This window comes from Ambystoma mexicanum, chromosome 3q, assembly GCF_040938575.1.
Source record: "Ambystoma mexicanum isolate Mex_15411 chromosome 3q, UKY_AmexF1_1, whole genome shotgun sequence".
NCBI lineage: Eukaryota > Metazoa > Chordata > Amphibia > Caudata > Ambystomatidae > Ambystoma > Ambystoma mexicanum.
The window spans coordinates 248584686-248602202 of NC_090926.1; the positions used below are offsets into that span (position 1 = coordinate 248584686).

The following is a 17517-nucleotide window of genomic DNA, read 5'->3' on the forward strand; positions in this document are numbered from 1 at the left end:
GTATTTTAATGGCTGTCCTTGGAGTTGTGCATTAACAGTAAATATATGCTGACATGTATGTTGGGAACAAAAGCTGTGAAACAGACACATCTTGGATGAGGGCTTATTGTGCTGCTTATGTCAAGGGTTAAGGTTCCATGTGGATATCTCTTCTTTTGAAGTGACCATTTACAGAATAACCAGATCTGCTGTTCTCCTGTGTCTGCTCATCTCTGTTCCTGGGTTAGTTACTGATTAATAGGGTCGGTTTTATAGAAAACTAACCTCAGCTCCTCCTGCCTATTGAGCAGAGATCTGGATAAACAGGTTAGATGTACAAGATTCAAGCTCTATTGACATTTATAAAGTTCAATGTCGAAAACAAATGTTCTTGTTGTAATTCTCTCATCGATAATGACAATCTACTATTGTAGGCCTTGTCAACAAGTTTAACTCAATCTATATAACATATACAGCACGTCAATTTGCCATGCTCTTGCAGAATATTAAAATACAAGTTATATCAATTTGTGTGATATTCATGTAATAATGACCGCATAAACAAACTTTGATTACATCGGGTATTGCAGGGAAGAGGAACACTTCTTCCTGTGACATTAATATTATAGAGATGCAAAGTCAAGCACAATGCACCTTGTTTAATGTAACTTATTACATGTACACGAATAAACATCACAGGCATCATGAGTATGTCAGGCTGAGATCCTGGTGTCTGCAGAAGCTGCTGAGCCCCCGACAATCCACCCAAAATGTGGCACTCTGAGCTGATACTATAAACTGCTCAGTTTACCTCACTTCCAGGGGAAAGGGGGAAGGGACAAATTAACAAACACCAGGCTGGAAGCTAAGACTAGCTGGTTCTTCACCTGTGGTAAAACATAAACATATAATACACCTTGTTATTCATGAGGCACTATACTAACCTTAAGTATCAATATCCTTTACCAAATAAAGTAAAAACCATACCTGGAACTTCTCTACAATATGCCCAGAGAAGTGATAAGCTGACTAGACTTCCTTACTAGTTGACTTGAATCTCAACGATCATTCAGCCTTCTTAGTAGGTCCATGAATGTGAAATTAACTTTGCAGGTAATCTTCTTTAAACTCAAGAAGCTTGAACAAAGTCTTAAGTTCATTAAAAGTAAATGGAAGTTCTAGTGTTTCTGGAAAGTATTTATATTTCTTCTTATAAATTTCTTTTTAGAGTGTTTTTACTTAAATTAACAGTTCTTGAAACTTGCGTCAAAAATCTCACGTGGAAATCTCTTGAACTCGCATAGGGATCCAAACTGAGTGAAGATCGTTGAAGCGCTGTAGATTAAACCGCAGGAAAAAACAACACGCGCTAAATCGAAACCACAGAAAAAATCCACACGCGATTAAACGAAAGCACGCACACGCGCTGAAGTTCAACCGCGGGTAAAAATCCACACGCGCTTAGTCCAGGATGCGAATACACGCGCTGACGACAAACCGCGGGTAAAAATCCACACGCGCTTAGTCCAAGATGCGAGCACACGCGCTGACGACAAACCGCGGGTAAAAATCCACACGCGCTTAGTCCAATATGCTAGCACACGCGCTGACGACAAACCGCGGGTAAAAATCCACACGCGCTTAATCCAATATGCGAGCACACGCGCTGACGACAAACCGCGGGTAAAAATCCACACGCGCTTAGTCCAAGATGCGATCACACGCACACGCGCTAAAGTCGGAAAAACGGGAAAAATCCACACGCGCTTAAAACAAGATGCACACGCGCTGAAGTTCAACCGCGGGTAGGAAAAAACACACGCACAAGAGTATCACGCGACACCAAAGAGCTCGCGCTAGATACTCAAGCGAAGTCTCTCACGCGCAGGCTTCTGTTAACGGAAAAACCACGCGCTTGATAGAAAACGTAGCGTAGCAAAGCCAAACATGCGACAGCAATAAAGTTCTTAGTAAATATTTTTCATATGAACTTGAAAATCAGATTAAATCTTCTACAATGACATTATAGAAAGAGTCTTGAGTTTTAAAAGGACTTATCTTGTGAAGAGTCTTTGAAACCTTTCTTTTTTCTTGGATAACTCGAAATCTTCTTACTCCTGTTCCGTGCCAAAATGAATCTCCGCAAGATTCCTGTTTGCTTTTCCAAATAAGCCGCTCGACCGCTTGAAACTTGAAACCCCTGAACAAGTTAAGCAGGAGCAGCTTAATACGCGACCTCTCAGCTGGGCAAAGACGATGAAAGGCAGTTTAGAATGTTCATTGTCTTCCCTATAAACAATCACCAGCCAATCAGAACTTAGACTGAGGACCTCCATCTTGGCTTGGGGCATTCTCCATAGACTGTAATGAATGTTAAGGGCAAAATTGGCTGTTTTAAAATTAAACTCATAATAACTTCCAAAAACCTTTCTATACTAATTTTCCTCAGACCTAATGTCTCAGATTATGTCACTGTATCCTAACAGTACCTGACAGTACCCCCCTTCTAACGCCCAGTCCCTGGGCCTTTTTTCAATGGAAATTTCTTATGGAATTTTTTAACCAAATGAGGAGCATGTACATCACTTGCTTTCTCCCAAGTGCGTTCTTCAGGACCAAAACCCTCCCAATCAAGGAGATACTGTAGCTTTCCTCTCACTATTCTAGAGTCCAGAATTTTCTTAACTACAAATTCTTCTGAATCATCTTCCTCAAATACAACTGGTGAAGGAGTAGGTGTCAATCTAGTTCCTTTAACCACTGGTTTCAACAAGCTGACATGAAAAGTTGGATGAGTTTTCATATGTCTTGGTAATCTAAGGCGAACAGCCACTGGATTTATCACCCTTTCAACCACAAACGGCCCTACAAAACGAGGGCAAAACTTATTTCTTCTCTTAATTCTCAAAAATTTGGTTGATAACCATACCAAATCTCCCTCCCTATACTGGGGACTAGTCTTTCTTTTAAGGTCCGCAAATCTTTTATATTTTTGTTTACTCTCCACCAACACCCCTTTTGCCTTCTCCAAATTTCTTTTCATGATCTCTAGTCTCTTTTCCACTTCCGGGTTTTCAGCATCATAATCGATCTCTATACTAAGAAAACGAGGATGAAAACCTCGTCCCAAATAAAATGGAGACATTGAGGTGGCATCCTTACTACAGTTGTTATATGCAAATTCTGCCACCCACAACATATCTACCCACTCTTCCCCTGTCTGTAGATAACATCTCAAATATTTCTCCAACTCCTGATTTATCCTTTCCACTTGCCCATTGGTTTCGGGATGGTAACCGGATGATAGGCATACCTCAACTCCCAATCTCTTACAGAAAGCTCTCCAAAATTTAGAAATAAATTGAGACCCTCTGTCTGAGATGACCTGACTGGGAATTCCATGCAGTTTAACTACTTCTTGTAAGAAACTGTGAGCTAAACTATCAGCGGTAACCTCACCCTTCATTGGAATTAAATGTGCTTCTTTAGTGAGTAAATCCACTACAACCAATACTGATGTACACCCCTTATCTAGTGGTAGATCCGTGATGAAATCTAAAGACACTGAATACCAAGGCCGCGGTGGAACTGGCAACGGTTCCAATAACCCAGAAGGCTTTCCGATGAGGTTCTTAGATCTAGCACAAACTTCACAGGTCTTAACAAAATTAAGAGTATCTTGTCGAATTTTCTCCCACCAAAAATGTCTTCTGACCAACTCAAGTGTTTTTTGATATCCTGGATGTCCTGCCAGAACTGAATCGTGACATTCCTTCAAAATCTTTTCTCTAAGTTCAATAGATGGTAAATAGAGTCTGTCGTCCAGATAAGGTAAACCATCTTTAATCTTGCGAGCTGGATCCAAACGAACCCAATGTTCAAGTTGTCTCTCAGATATGGATTCTCGTACTTGTTTGAAGATTTCGTTTTCTTTCTCAATTCCAGCAAGAACAAAACGTTCTGGAGCGATCAGAGGAAGTGACTCACCAAGAGACTTCCCCACGCAGATGCTTCTCCTGATAAATAAGATAATGTAAATGTGACCTTGGAAGCATCCGTTGAAAATAACTCGGGACGACTTAAGAAATGTAATTCGCACTGAGTCTGAAAAATTTGAAACTTTCTCGGATCTCCCAAAAAACGCTCAGGAGCAGCCAAAGGAACAGGCATAACTAAAGTTCCTAAACCACCCACCACTTCCCTTGAAAGTCTATGTTCTTGTTCTTCCCCTACTCTCACCAGCTCAGGTGGGTTTCCTGCACCTTCCGAAACTTCCTTTTCTTGTATTTGTGTTACCTTTAAATTTAACTCATCTATTCTTTTATTAAGATTTGAGTATTCTCGATGAGCCACCCGTAACTCTTCTCTAATTTCCCTAACCATTTCTCCCAACGCCTCCATGGCTGTCTCGTCGGGGTTCATACAGCTTGGGCAGACTTTTTCTTTTTATTGGCCTTTCATTCTGTCAGGCTGAGATCCTGGTGTCTGCAGAAGCTGCTGAGCCCCCGACAATCCACCCAAAATGTGGCACTCTGAGCTGATACTATAAACTGCTCAGTTTACCTCACTTCCAGGGGAAAGGGGGAAGGGACAAATTAACAAACACCAGGCTGGAAGCTAAGACTAGCTGGTTCTTCACCTGTGGTAAAACATAAACATATAATACACCTTGTTATTCATGAGGCACTATACTAACCTTAAGTATCAATATCCTTTACCAAATAAAGTAAAAACCATACCTGGAACTTCTCTACAATATGCCCAGAGAAGTGATAAGCTGACTAGTCTTCCTTACTAGTTGACTTGAATCTCAACGATCATTCAGCCTTCTTAGTAGGTCCATGAATGTGAAATTAACTTTGCAGGTAATCTTCTTTAAACTCAAGAAGCTTGAACAAAGTCTTAAGTTCATTAAAAGTAAATGGAAGTTCTAGTGTTTCTGGAAAGTATTTATATTTCTTCTTATAAATTTCTTTTTAGAGTGTTTTTACTTAAATTAACAGTTCTTGAAACTTGCGTCAAAAATCTCACGTGGAAATCTCTTGAACTCGCATAGGGATCCAAACTGAGTGAAGATCGTTGAAGCGCTGTAGATTAAACCGCAGGAAAAAACCACACGCGCTAAATCGAAACCACAGAAAAAATCCACACGCGATTAAACGAAAGCACGCACACGCGCTGAAGTTCAACCGCGGGTAAAAATCCACACGCGCTTAGTCCAGGATGCGAATACACGCGCTGACGACAAACCGCGGGTAAAAATCCACACGCGCTTAGTCCAAGATGCGAGCACACGCGCTGACGACAAACCGCGGGTAAAAATCCACACGCGCTTAGTCCAATATGCTAGCACACGCGCTGACGACAAACCGTGGGTAAAAATCCACACGCGCTTAATCCAATATGCGAGCACACGCTCTGACGACAAACCGCGGGTAAAAATCCACACGCGCTTAGTCCAAGATGCGATCACACGCACACGCGCTAAAGTCGGAAAAACGGGAAAAATCCACACGCGCTTAAAACAAGATGCACACGCGCTGAAGTTCAACCGCGGGTAGGAAAAAACACACGCACAAGAGTATCACGCGACACCAAAGAGCTTGCGCTAGATACTCAAGCGAAGTCTCTCACGCGCAGGCTTCTGTTAACGGAAAAACCACGCGCTTGATAGAAAACGTAGCGTAGCAAAGCCAAACATGCGACAGCAATAAAGTTCTTAGTAAATATTTTTCATATGAACTTGAAAATCAGATTAAATCTTCTACAATGACATTATAGAAAGAGTCTTGAGTTTTAAAAGGACTTATCTTGTGAAGAGTCTTTGAAACCTTTCTTTTTTCTTGGATAACTCGAAATCTTCTTACTCCTGTTCCGTGCCAAAATGAATCTCCGCAAGATTCCTGTTTGCTTTTCCAAATAAGCCGCTCGACCGCTTGAAACTTGAAACCCCTGAACAAGTTAAGCAGGAGCAGCTTAATACGCGACCTCTCAGCTGGGCAAAGACGATGAAAGGCAGTTTAGAATGTTCATTGTCTTCCCTATAAACAATCACCAGCCAATCAGAACTTAGACTGAGGACCTCCATCTTGGCTTGGGGCATTCTCCATAGACTGTAATGAATGTTAAGGGCAAAATTGGCTGTTTTAAAATTAAACTCATAATAACTTCCAAAAACCTTTCTATACTAATTTTCCTCAGACCTAATGTCTCAGATTATGTCACTGTATCCTAACAGTACCTGACAGAGTACAAGGGATGAAAAATGAAAATAGGAATCTCTGCCCTATTCTGCGGTATCCACTTCACCTGCTTATTTTCATCATGGCAGGAGCACTCACAGGCTGTCATTCTGCAGGCAACAGGGAGGGATCCATATTGGAAGTGCACTAGAAATAAACTATGCGGATATGCTCGGTCCCTGATATGGCAGACATTCAGGACATTGATCATTGTCACCAGGAGAGGGTGGTTCTGATTCAGAAGTGGAGCCAAGGGGCAAATGCAATGTTTAAGAAAGTCTTCCAGCCATTTGTACTCTATTCCGGGTGAACATGGGCAGGTTCAAGATTTTGCAAATAAAGGCAAGACCTAAACGCGAGTTGTCCAGATTGCCAGCTTCAAAGAATGGAGTAAAACAGGCAGACTAATATACCTTCATTTATGTCCAAAATTCCTCCTTTGTTATGATTTGCTGTTAAAATACCAGATGTTCTGAAAGTGAACCCTCTCCGTACCAGTCCTCACATGTCATCCATCCTTCTGGGGCTCCAGAAGAGGAAATGGTAAATAATTGCATGGGCAAGGAGGCCGAATCTAAGATTAAAAATTAATATATCGGCATTCACCTAGCGCCAATGCCTATGTGGATTGTGCCTCAGAGTCCCCACTAACAGGCTTTCCCTTCTTATGCAAAGCTTATAGAAAGCTGGGTAAGAAGGTACAGAATGTTCTGAACTACTCTGTGTCATGAAGAAACACTTTGGGTTCCAGATGTGGCCTACAATGGGGTTGTTAAACTGTATTAGAATAATACCGCCTTGTTATGAATAGTGGCCTAAGCCCTTTTGCGTTGCATGGAAAAGCGCGTCTTAAATGTTCCGATTTCTAATCAACTTCGCCGCCATTTTAAGAATCATCCGCCATTTTGATTTCAACTCTTGCTTGTGTCCATCATAAAATGGTGGACTGTGTTTTCAACCTAAGCCAAGCCAAACAACCTTTGAGTTATGTCAACATTTAGGCTGACCGAGAGCAGACTGTTTGTTCTATGCAAAGAAACCTTGTGACTCGTATGAACTGCAATCCAAGTGTTGTCAGTGCTCAGAAGCCTCATCCTCATCTAAACAGTGGAACAATGTAGCGCAAACTCAAATCGTGTGCCTTGGTTGTAATATATTGTGTTCTCTCTTGAAACTAGGCTAACTATGAGCGAGAGACCCAATACTACCATTGTAACTTCATGGACATGTAAAATTGTTAAATCCATTGTACAATATTGTAATATGTGGTATGTGAACTGGGCATGAACCCTAGCATGTAAATTATTAGTTTGGAAAGGGGCTGGACAATGATTGCAAAAATGTACTCTCACCCCTCACTGTGTCTGCTGGTACACACTGCGAGGTGTTGGGAGCCAGATAGCTATCTGTTTGCTTTGAATTCTGTACAGAAATAAAGATACTTGTATCTTTCGACCCGTGATTGGCGTATTTTATTTTGTGGTACTAAGCCTCTATATTTCTTTGGTCTTTCAGGGTAAGAGCTTCAGCCTTGGAATCAGTGGATTAATCCCTGGATTAATCTCAAAAATCAATAGCTGTGCATATTTATTACTGGGGAACAAGAAGGTCTGGAGGCGTCTTTCAGATTTACAGTGACTACATTTGAGATCTTTGAGTCTTTGAAGGAGGAGAATCACCCAAGAGGGAAAGTGACTGGAGTTCTCCCCTTCCCTGAGGAGGTAACAACTGTGAATCCCTTATCCCACTTATTTCAGAGCACCCTATTGAAAAGTGACATTCCCCTATTATGGAAGGCATCAATCCTCATCCGGGTTTATCAGAAGGGCTCCCGGGGTGATCTTTCCAACTATCACGTACTTGCAATGTTGGACGCACCAGGGAAGCTCTTCTGTAACTTCATTCTCGAGGAATACTGGTTATGGCTTAAGCATGCTCAGCTTCTACCTATCCAGCAAATTGGCTTCAGGAAGGGCATGAGCACCATGCACAACATCTGGATGATGCAACATGTGATGAACAGCACCCTGGCCAGTGAGGCCCCATGTAGTTGGCATTTTCCAATTATTCTAGCGCTTTCGACAGGGTAAAGTGGCAAGGGCTTTGGAATAAACTAACCAAATTGGGTATTAGTCCACCACTATTAAATTTAATACAACAATTCTATACGGAAAAGTACGTAATGGTCAGACTCAGTTGAGAAGGGAAACTCACCCAACCCGTTGCGACTGCAGATGGACTGAAACAAGGGTGTGTTTTAGCTCCCATTCTTTTTTAATCTTTATACGGCTGATATGGAGAGAGCTTTTGACAATTGCAACAACTTTCCCCCAAGGTTATCAACAATTCCTTTATCATAGTTGACCTATGCGGACAGCATTGGTCTACTTGACAAAACTCCAATAGGCCTACAACACATTCTAACGGCATTGTATGGGTAGTCTTTGTGGAATAATTTGAAAATAAATGAAGCGAAATCAAAGATTATGTTGGTAAAAGGCAAACATCGTCAAAAGGTTTTAGATGGAGGATCTTCTAAATCCTATTCCCCGAAGTGGCGTCTTATTGAATTTGGGTGCTCTTCTGACTCCCACGCTGTCTTCAAAGTTGTTGCTGTAATATGTACTTACGTTTTAACTTAGATCGAACATTGATGGTGGTGGGTACCGGAAAAATATTCATGTGGAGTAGAGAAAGTGTAGGATGTACGGGAATTTGTTGGAAACCATCAGACACTTCCTTACACAGTGTTCAGTACTAAAGTATACTTATATACTACACTTCCATAATTTTGTCTGTCGACCAGCTGACATAGCTGCAGATCAATTTTGGTCCACAATTGTGGACGCTCAGTCAAGGGTTATTACTAATGCTGCATATGATGTGTGGTAAAATTTTATCTTGAATTTAAAAAAATGAACCCTTCGTAAGGAAGAAATGCTTTTTATCTACAAAGAGATAAGTGACTATTGTATAGTGTGATGCGGTTTGTGCAAATGCATTGTATGTTTTAATTGTGATTGATTACATTTTCCTCTGTTTGAATGTTATATTGTTATGAATTTCTACCGTAGTGTAAAGGTTTATTATGTAACCACCATGTTTAGTCTCAGAGCACAAATCCTTATGGGGCTTCTGATTGGTGCTGATTGTACATTCCACAACCGATTAATTTGTATTGTTACACTTAAAGAGGGAAGCTCTGCAATGTATCCAGGTCATCAGATGGATTTGGGGTCACAGCATTCTCTCTGCCAGGACATGCCCTTTGTGCTCAAATCTGCCCCACAAGCACTTAGAAACGTCTGTGCTCCTCTGTTAGGGTTCCTCTACGTATGGCGTTTCTCCTTATATGTGGCTCATAAATGAGCGAGCAGCAACCTGTAGGGGATACTTACACCTTACGCGCCCATGCGTTATTGCAAAACCCATGGGACGGAATTATAGAGCCTCCTGTGAGGGCATAGGTCAGGCCTGTGAAGGCGCTGGCGGCCATGTGAGGTGAATGGGCCCTCTCCCAATGGATGTCCAGCCCTGGGGGCTGCCTTTTAAATTGTGTGCCCCGATGGAAATAACTAGTCAGAGCCTTATTTCATTTGGCACAAGTCATCAGCCTTTTTTATGTAAACAAACAATGTAAAACCAGGTCCTCTGTATGCCCGAGCAATAGTACATCAAGGGACCCCTATATGAGGCACTATTGTTTAGTTATTGATCTGAATGGGTAGACAAGGGTCTGTCTTCCTTTTCCTCTGGTACTGAAACATAAAATAACCTCATTGGGCCACCTGGGAGTAAGTTGAATCACATTTGAAAGATAAATAAATAACCTTCAATGGGTCACCTGGGAGAAAGTTGAATCCAATTTGATAGTTAAATAAATGAACAACCTTTCACTGGGTCACCTGGGAGCAAGTTGGATCACTTTTGATAGATAAATACATAAATAACCTTCAATGGGTCACCTGGGAGCAAGCTGAATCACATTTGATAGATAAATACATAAATAACCTTCACTGGGTCACCTGGGAGCAAGTTGGATCACATTTGATAGTTAAATACATAAATAACCTTCAATGGGTCACCCGGGAGCAAGTTGAATCGCATTTGATAGTTAAATAAATTAATAACCTTCCATGGGTCACCTGGGAGCAAGTTGAATCACATTTGATAGATAAATACATAAATCCTAACCATGCCAGTCTCCCTACATTCCGGTAGCTGCAGACTACCACACAGTCTCCCTCCGATTCGGTCACAGACACACTAACACTGTTGTCATAACTCTGGAGATACCTGATCCACTACCCCTTCTCTTAAACAGAGATAGGGATCCGTAACCAACCGAGCAATTCTTGTCCTACAAACATCTCCTAATATTTGATGCGGAAAGCGCGGGCGGATCAAACTGGCACACGGCTTGTCCGTACATGAAAACCCACCGGGTTTATAATTCACACTACAACCAGACAATCACCTCTAATCACCTTGGCCTTCCTCCTAGACCACTCCCTTTCACTTCTGTAAGGTCGCGCTATCCCTGTGCACGGATGGGGACACGTCCCAATGAGCCAGAATGCATAATGCGCGGTCCTGCGCTATGGAGGAAACCACCAAAACACACAAGTCGCAAAAGAAAACAAACAGGAGTCTCGGGAGGGGCACCCACAGTCTGACTGGGTGGTAATCACCTCAGCCACATATCCCTAGCGAGACCCCATTGACCCAGGCCTCAGCGTGTCTCTTAGGCCAGTATATGCCTCCACCTCTGTCACGGCTGAATGAGGCAGAGAGAGACACTAAACTAAACACGTGGGCACAGTAAACAGCGTGCACTGCCTTGTGGGATCCTTCCCCGTTTTTGGTTTATTTCCCACTCCTACCTCAGCGGCCACCCCGTCAAGGGGGGAATGGAGACCTAGACCGGTCCCTCACACCTGCGCCGGCTTCGTGGGACAAAACAGCAACAAAACTTTCTCCCTACAGTTCCCGGCACTGGCACGGTCCGAGCACTTGACCCGGTGAAGGGGAGAGCGAGCTGCCGGCCCGGAGAAGGGACCACCGATGAGGATGTCCCTGTTCCGATTTCTTCAGGGAAAGCACTGCCGCCTTCCCAATTCCCCCGTCTTTCCCTCTGGTGTTCTCCTGGTGCTATCCCTCCCCTGCGCTTCTCTCTGGGCTCTTATACTTCCTGGGGACTTTCCACTATAGTTTTCCAGCAGGGGAGCTCCCGCTGCCGCTGAGGTGAATTCTCCTCTTGGCTCAGCCCGCTCCACCTGCTGGTGGATCATACCATGTCAGCCATAAACATAAGCCTGGTGCTGAGAGCGTGAAACAAATGACAGGAAGAAATATTGCCTGACAACAGTGACAACGTGCTCATTCATACACACAAATCCACAATAAATGCGGGTTTACATCTACAATGAGGCCACTCCAGTATTTCAGCATTTGGACAACAGGAGGATTGTGGCATCTTTAGCCTTTCTCCTGAACTGTCACTGCCAGAGGTTTTGCAATCTTCTTACTTTCCATGGCTTCCTTAACAACTGGAGCAAGTCTCATCTGGTCCCATGCAATGTATTTACCTTCATAGGGGAAAGGTTCTTTACGATAACAGGGATGGTATTCCTTCTGGGGGAGCGGGATCCCTGTCTGAGATCTTCAGGTTCTTCTCTCCTGGACTGCCTCTTTGCTACTGCAGTGGCTGTGGTTACGGGGGCACGTGTGTCTTCCTGGTTCCATTTGGCCCATGTGTGTGTATGCTTGCATGCATACTGGGACCCATGCTTTCAAGATTTCCAAGCTCTTGTTTTGGTACCTGCATAGGTGATGGACGCACTACAGTGGTGGCTATTACACATCAATCTGACTATGGCATTCCATTCTGTCTGGCTCCTCCGCGGGTAATCACAACAGATTCCAGCTGTTTGGGATGGGGAGCTTCCCTTGGTCCATCGAATTTCGAGGAGGGGAGGCCCTGAGACAGTCTTTGAATTGGATGAAACTGTTGCCAGTAAACAAAGCACTACACCGTTTCCTTCAACTCAATTAACAAGATGTTCTCAAGAAGTTCACCTCAGTGTAGACAATCTGGTGACCGTAAGATGCCAGTCAGTCTTGCCAAAGCTGGCATGCAACTAGAAACATGGGCAGAATCGTATAGCTTTATCACTTCAGCCTCACACATCAGGGAATTGGGCGTCCAGTGTAGAGATCCGCTCAGTGAAGAAACTCTCTCCTCAAGGTTGTATTCAAGGAACTCTGCAGGAAGCTGGCGGTCCCATGCCTAGTTTTATTTCCGCGAGAATATGCTGATTCTGAGGTTCCCAAATGCGGTATCCCTGTCCTGTGGAACAGATGTGCTATTGGTTTCTTTAAACCCTTCTCCCATTTCCCCCAATTTCTAAGGTAGCGTCAAGAGTAAGAGAAGAGGGTGACTCTATAATACTGGTACCCATTTATTGGCAAAGACGTCTATGGTTTCCTCTGGTGGACCAGCTGTTGGTGCCTGTTGCTTCTCAGATCCTTCCAGCATAAGGAGGGGATGCCTCTCTGTGGCCCCTAGAGTTGGAGGCATGGCCAGTGAGTGAATAGTACTTCTAAATTAGGGTTTGTCTAATCAAGTGGCCGAATCTGCAATGCATTCGAGAAGGACTGAAACTCTTTCTGCATGCAGTTAGCACTGGGCATCCTTTGAGAGGTGGTGTTCACATCACTTGGTCTATGCACTGCCGTTACTGCAGGTTTGTCAACACTTTGAAGCCAATGGGCAGCCAACAAGGCATTCGGAGAAAATTGGGGGGAGGGGGCGTGATGCAGGGGCTTCTTTGTTAGTTGCCCAAATGTTGTAGAATTTTTATTAGGTTTGACCACCTAGTTCTATCCTGGACCCTTCTGTTAGTATTATTTGTTTACCTCAGATTTCCCTTACTGGTGAGTTGGATGGATGCAAAGTTTATCACTAAGTCCCTTTGCCTTGCACCCTCCTTCGGACTGTGTTAGATTCGGAACAGGTGCCATCATAGGGTAATGTCTTAGCTTAGACTTATGATTGCATATTTTAAGGTTCTGTAAAATACATGCTTTAAAATAATTTAATATTATGAAGTATATCAAGTTTTTTTAAATTAGACGCATGTCACAAAGACATTGGGAAACACCACACGACACATAATTAAGGTTCAAAGATAGTTACTTTTTAAGGGGTTATAACAAATCGGAACAGGAAACAAGTGAAAAAGAGCTTCTATGGAGGGCCAAATCCTAATCAAAACTCGAATGATCCGAGACGTACATCTCCCTGCTAATTCCCCCCCTTCTACAATGTGTGCCTTAGTGAACAATCTCTGACACATTAGAATATTGGGGCGATTAGCCCGACCCTCGAGGGGCATATCACTATTCGTCATTAGCACCCGTGTAGTTGCCTAAGCGGATGCTAATGGTGTTTATTTAAACATTTATAAAAGAAAACGTACCTTGTGGTGTGGTTCGACGCCCCGTAGTTCCCGAGATCCGTTTTCTATGTTGATGGCCTGATGTTATGTTATGTTAGCGGTACTTGTATAGCGCATCATCACCAATGGAATTGGTCCCCAAGCGCTCTGGTGGATCTGCAAACAGGAAGGGTGGGTAGGGTTAGTTGGGAAGAGGGGAGAAGGAGAGTGGGAGAGGTGGTGTGTTGTTGGCAGCTTCAGCTCGGTATACACCGAGTGCTGGGCTTTGGTGCTAGTATCGGATCGGGCAAAGGCCTCGAGTGCTGTGGGTGAAGTTTATGTGTTGTTGATGCAGTGTGGTAAAGTGCGTGTGGATTTATGGGAGAGAGGTGGTTGTGTGGTTTTGTGTGGGTTTAAGTATGTAGAAGATTGAGGGTTGGGTTAGTGGTGTCTGTATCCTGATTCAGGTGCTTATGGTTCCGTTACAGTTGTATGCCTGTGGATTGGGATGTTGCTGGTTCCTCGTGGGCCGACTCGCTTTGGTAATGTTGCATTGATCCAACTGTATCCTATTGAGTATAGTTTGGATTAGTAGGTGTGTCTGAAGGTAATCTTCCGGTGTGGGACTGGGTGGGTAATAACTATTCTCAGGTTATCTAGTGTGATCCTGGTCGGTTAAGGATTTGAATGGTTCAGGGTCGGAGTCCTGTTGGTGTGTTGTCCTGGTGGATCCATATTGGTGAGCCTGTGTATTCAGACGTTCGTATCCTTCTATCCTGACTGGTTCTTTGGTTTCTGTGGGTTGAACATACTTGGGACTATTGTTTAGTTGTAGTTTTGTGTGGTGGGGCGTTGTGCTTCCTGCTTTGTATTGGTGGACAGTGTGTAATGATGAAACATTATGTTTCTCACCCATTGCATTGGGGCCCGTGGTGCAGTGCTTCCTTACCCCCTCTGTATTTTGTCCTTATGGCTGTTGGGGAAGGTAATAGTTAAGGTCATGGTCCTCTTGATGATTCGTTCTAGTCTTTCTGTCTTAGTCTGCTATGCTAACTGTCTTTGGTCCTATTGCGGCTGTCTCCCGTTTGGACCTTTAGTATGTCGTGGGATGTTTACCTTGGCTTTTCCCAGTGATTGATCAGTGTGTATCGCGGTCGCTGTACGTTCATTGATTTTTTTTTTGTTATGGCGGTGCCCCTGTGGCCTGTCTTTCTAGTTATGACGTGAAGAGCCAGGTTTTGAGTAATTTCCTGAATAATAGGTAGTTTCTTGTGCTACGTATGTACTTTGGAAGGTCGTTCCAGGTTTTCGGGGCTTGGTGAGAGAAGGAGGATCCTCCAAGTTTTCTTTTGTTGTAGGGCTTCGGTTCCAGGCGGATGCCATGCTTGATCTGAGCGTTCTTGTTGGTTGATGTAGGCACAGTTTTTCTCTTAGGAACTCAGCGCCTTCGTTGTATACTGCTCTGTGCGTAATGCACATTGTTTATTTGTTGTTTTATTGGTAGCCAATGTAGTGTTTTCAGAGCTGGTGCGGTGTGTTCTCTTCGGGGTAGTTTCAGAAGTAGTGTGGCTGCCGCGTTTTGAATGCGTTGTAGTTTTTTTAGGAGCCGTTCAGGCATGCCTAGGTATAGGCTATTGGCGTAGTCTACCTTGGACATGACGAGTGCGATGATGGCGGTTGTTTTGTTGGCGAACAATAGGAACGGTAAGATTCTCTTTGCTGCTCGCAGGAGGAAGAAGCATTTCTTGACAAGAGCGTTTACTTGTGGCTCTAGCGTGAGATTATTGTCCATTGGAACCCCCAGGCTTTTTTACAATCGGCGATGGTGCTGGGGTTGTCCCGAGTTCCCTTGGCTAAGGGATGAATTGGTTTTCTCCTCCATTTTTTGGGACGATCATTATTTCAGTTTTGCCTGGGTTGATTTTGAGGGAGTTGGAGTTCATCCAGAAGAATACATCGCAGAGGCAGTTTTCTAGCATAGAGTTTCTTTCCGGGTTGTCTTGTATTTTGAAGATTATTTGTGTATCGTCATCGTAGTTGTATTAGGTGAGTCTGTGTCTTTTGATGATTCTGATAAGTAGATACAGGTAGATGTTGAATAGTAGCGGGGAGAAGGATGATCCTTGTGGTACTCCACAGGTGGAATCTCTCGGGCTGGATTTGAAGGGTTTCATCCATACGGTTTCCGTTCTGTTTCTTAGGAAGGATTTGATCCATAGTAGGGCGGTGTCTGTTATTCCAAGTCCTTCTAATCTTGTTATGAGGGTGTCATGGTCGACTGTGTCAAATGCTGCCGATAGGTCTAGGAGTATCAAGGCAGTGCTGGTCTGAAGCCAACTTGTGCCTGGTCTAGTAGGCCGTGCTCTTCTATGAACTCTTGGGTTGTTTTCTATATGTACGTTTCGAGCAGCTTGGCTGTATATGGTATGTTGGAGATGGGTCTGTAGTTGGAAAGGTCCTCTACCTTTCCCGCTGTATTTTTGAGTAGTGGCCTGATGTATGTGGTTTTGAAGGCTTGTGGCACTTTCCCAGTTGCGATGGAATGGTTGAGAACGTTCCTGTGATATTCCATGGGCGTTCCTTGTTTAAGAATCGATTTGTATATGTCTGGTTGGCAGGGGTCTTCAGGGGACCCTGAGTTATTGCTTTCATTCACCAGTTTGACGAATGACTCCACTGATATTTCTGGAAAGCTTCGTAGTTTGTTTGGGCACTCCTCCCCGGTGTAGGTTGGGGTTGTGGTCAGATCAGACAGTCTGCTTTGTATGGTTTGTTGGATGTTGGTGATTTTGTTTTTGAAGTGGTCTGCAAGGTCGTTGCAGAGTTTCACGGACGGAGTTGGTGTGTTGTTACATCCAAGAGGGTTTTTGATTTCGTTTATGATTTTGAAGAGCTCTTTTTGAGTGTTTGGTGCTTCGAAGATTCGGTTGTCATAGAGTTTCCTCTTAGCTTTTTGTATTTCCTTTTTGTAAGCCCAGTTGTGTTGTAGGAATTTCAGTTTGTTCGGCGAGTCGTTTTGTTTTCTCCAATCAAGTTCTAGTCTTCGTTTTTTTCTTTTCATGGTGCTAAGTAGTGGGGAAAACCATTTTGCCATTGAGCGTTTATTAGAAGAAGCGAAGGGTTTTTCTTTGGCAATGTTCTCTATAGTAGTTATAATCCAGGAATGCAGCAGGGTTACCTTTTTGTCCAGGTCATCATCTTCCATGAGTGTTGGGTCTGTTTTTTTTAGCTCCAGCAGTTCGTTCAGGTTGGAGTTTTTGACGGTTCTCCAATTTCTTTTCATGGTTTTCGTTGTTTTGTCCGGTGGACTGTTTGTTAGCGTGGTAATTTTGATTACGAAGGGGATGATGAGGTGGTCGCTCCAGGGTATTTGGATTGGGGGTGCCGTGGTGAGGAGTAGTCTGTTCGCGAAGTTTGCGTCAAGTGTATGCCCTACCAAGTGGGTTGCTGATTTGACTAGTTGTTGTAGGTTCATTGCTGCTAGTTGGCTGGTTAGCCATTTTTGTATGGTTGTGCTTTCTCCTTCAAACCAGATGTTGAAATCTCCTAGGATTATCAGGTGATTGTGTTTGATGGCTAGGACGGTGATTGCTTCTGTGAAGGAGTCTACGAAGGTTGCATCATAGGTTGGTGGTCTATATATTAGTATGAATTTCAAGTTTGTTTTGGGTGTTGCTGATAGACGTATGATTAGGGATTTGCATTTATCGATGATTAGTGGGTCTCCCAGTTTGATATCCAGGTGGTTTTTGTGTTTGATTGGACGCATTTGAAGTATTCGGGCAAGCAGTTGTTGAGGGTGATCTTGTAATTGTCATCTAGCCAAGTTTCGGTTACAAATAAGTTGTTGATCCCTC

At 43.4% G+C, this 17517-nt stretch overlaps 1 long non-coding RNA gene across 1 annotated transcript in view; it reads right to left on the reverse strand.

Annotated features, from left to right (window-relative positions):
- LOC138581839 (uncharacterized) overlaps positions 1–17517 on the reverse strand; it is a 125121-nt gene that overhangs the window by 97801 nt on the left and 9803 nt on the right. The gene's annotated exons all lie outside the window — the stretch shown is intronic.